Genomic DNA, 3,306 nt, shown 5'->3' on the forward strand with positions numbered 1-3,306 from the left:
CTAAAGATCAAATCCTCTTTTGTGTCTTCAACAGCTTCAACTTCTAATGTGGAGGTAATGTGGGCACTACTCAGGTACCAAAGTCCTCTAAGTTAGATCATAATATCTCCCAATTGATGGCAGAGTTTGTTGATTTGAAATTACATTTGGTTAATGCACGACAACCTAGAGCACCAAAGAGTGAAGATAGGCCTCGAGATAAGAGTGGGGTCACTTGCTATACAAATGTAATGAAAAAGGTCACTATTACCCTGAGTGTCCTAGATTGAGAAAGAAAGAAGAAAAACAAGTATCCTTCTTAGAAGCTTCTTCAAGGATGAGGAAAGAGAGGTAATGATGGCTAAACAGGGGCATGGTAAAGCAAAAGAAGAAGAAGAAAGCAAGGAAGAAGTAGATGAGGAACATCAGGAAGAGGAACGTCGTAGTAAGAAAAAGAAGGCATCTAGAAGGAGAATTAGCCAGTCATACTTTCCTTTAGGACAAGGAATTGGAAGCTATAACTTGTCCGACCTTAAAGAAAAGGAAGCTCATATCACCTTTGGTCAATTTTTTGCTTTGTCTCTAAAACTACGGGAAGGAATGGGGAAAGCTAGCAAGCACAAGAGCGTCAAAGAAGAAAAAGAAGAAAAGTGCCATTCCTATTGTTCAAGAGGTAGATATAGATGTTGGTGATGATGTACCTATGGTTGATGTGATCATTGATGGTCAAGTGATTCCTAATGTGTACATTGATGGAGGTGCATCGATTAATGTCATGAGTGAGAAGACCATGATAGATGTTGATTTAAAATACTCTAGTACTACCTCTCTTTATCCCATCAAATTGGTTGACAACACTAGGGTAAAGACCTTGGGAGTTGTGAAGAATCTAGAAGTGGATGTATGTGGAATTTCTGTGTCGACTACTTTTCAAATGATCCCTACCAAGCCAGATGCACGTGCCTATCCATTGATTTTGGGAAGACCTTGGCTATGCAAGGTGAAGGCTGTTCAAAAGTGGGATACTGGAGAATTGATTTTGCAGGGAAATGATAAGAAGGTGCACTACAACATTAGAAGTCATAATAAGGAAGTTGTCAAGGAGTCGTCTTCAACATTAGAGAGTTCGAGCTTTGACTTAACCAATGAAGAAGAAGAGACAGGGTGTAGCTTTGAGGAGTCCAGCTCAGAGGGTGAGGTGGAAGGAGTGGCCTTTAGTCTTTGTCTTGGTGCTAATCGGGATGAGAGTCAGGAGGGAACAAGGTGGTGGTACAAGAAGATCCTATAGAGACACTTCATGTGGAGGATGTGGAGCACACTAAACGACGCTAATGCAATGAAGAGCTTCTTGGTAATTCTCTATCAGGTAGTGAGAAGCTCCAGTACTTGTATATGTTAGATGATTTTCCATGTCTCTTTGCAACAAGCTATTCACAGGTCCAACCATTCTCTCTTGTGGAGCACAAGATTGAGTTGAAGCCAGAAAGCAAGCCAATTGTGCAATGCTTAAGGCGATTGGGGGTGATCCAAGCTGAGGCACTAAAGAAAGAGGTAACACAACTACTTGAGGCAGGATTCATCTTTCCTATTGATGATTTGGAATGAATATCTCCTATAGTTGTCACACCAAAGAAAGGAAATAAGTGGCGGGTTTGTGTGGACTTTCGTCCTTTGAATGCATGCACTAAGAGGGATCATTTTCCTTTGCCATTCCAAGATGAAATACTAGACTAAGTAGCAGGGCATGAGATGTATTCTGTATGTGATGGGTATTCAGGGTACTTTCAAATTCATATTCGGGAGGAAGATCAAAAGAAAACATTTTTTAGGTTGACTAATGCACTAGCTACATTTCAAAGGTTCATGAGTCAAGTGCTCGAGCCTTACTTGGGAAAGTTCATAAGGGTGTTTTTGGATGATTTTTGCATTTATTCTCGGTGCATAGATCACATGGAGAAGTTAAAGATGGCCTTAGCTAGGATTGATGAAGCAAAAGGGTGTCTAAATCCTAGCAAGTGTCATTTGGCTCAAACAAAAGTAGTCTTGTTGGGGCATATTGTGTCTAAAGAAGGCTTGCAAATGGATCCTAACAAGGTTCAAGCAATCATGGCATTGCCAAGTCCTGAGAGTGTCACTGGTGTTCGCTGAATTCTAGGAAAAAGCAAGTATTATCAATGCTTTTGTGATGATTTCACAGAGATAGTGCATCCCATGAACTTATTAACAAAAAAAGGAGTTTCTTTCCAATGGGGTGTGGAGCAACAGAAGTCTTTTCAGCAGCAACTTAAGGAGGCCATGAGTAAGGGCCCAATATTGAAGCCTCCTGATTGGTCTCAAGACTTTTATGTAAATCCAAGTGTATCTTTGCATTCAGTTGGTGTTGTATTGCTGTACAAAAAGGAGAGGTAGGTAGAATGCAACCCATCTATTATGCCAGCTGACAGCTTACAGAGGTGGAAACAAGGTATGAAGAAATAGATCAGCAAGCCCTCTTTGGTGTTTTCAGTCAGAAAGTTTCACTCCTATTTATTACCTCGGCCATTTTCTTCCTTACCTCTCAGTCTTTATCAGCATATCTAGTTTGCAAGCCTAATCCTGGGGGGAGATTTACACATTGGTTGTCAGAGTTTCAAGAGTTCTCTTTCTCTTTTGTCACTAAAAATACCACTAGGTCCACTACGGCAGATTTGCTCATAGGATGGCAGGATCTAAGAGAAGAAAAGAAATATAAGGAGGACATTAATTATGAAAGAGAGACACCACCAGTAGCTTTTGTCTTGTATTTTGATGGGGCTTTTAGTCCTTCACGCCAACAAGGAGCCGGGGGGATGGTCTTGATGAATTCTGAAGGTCAAGACGTATGGGCAAGAGGACAAGAGCTTCTAGGTATCACAACTAACAATGTAGCTGAGTATAATGCTTTGATTCTTAGTTTCGAGGGTTGTCTTCAAAGTCAAGTTAAAGAATTGGAACTAAGAGGAGATTCTCAGCTTATTATAAAGCAAATGCAAGGGCATGACAAAACAAGAAGTCCTCATTTGAAGGAGCTTAATCAAAAGGCTATGGCACTATGTAGTCAATTTGATTTTTGCAAGTTTGTTCATACAAACAGAAAAGAAAATCAAAGGGCAGATGAGTTAGCTACTCAAGCCATTGTAGTACAAGACTGGGGGGAGGTTTCTTTGGTAGACATTGGATGGCCAGAACTACAAGATGTTCAGTAATATGTGGAAGAAGGCATGTTTTCTCGAGGGTTAACTCCACAACAGAAGCAGAGATTGGTAAGGAAGGCTTGTCCCTATACTATTGTTGATGACATTCTTTATA

The sequence above is a fragment of the Dipteris shenzhenensis genome, chromosome 18 (assembly GCF_047967505.1).
Source record: "Dipteris shenzhenensis isolate YYH24624 ecotype China chromosome 18, Dip_SZ_1.0, whole genome shotgun sequence".
NCBI classification, from domain to species: domain Eukaryota; kingdom Viridiplantae; phylum Streptophyta; class Polypodiopsida; order Gleicheniales; family Dipteridaceae; genus Dipteris; species Dipteris shenzhenensis.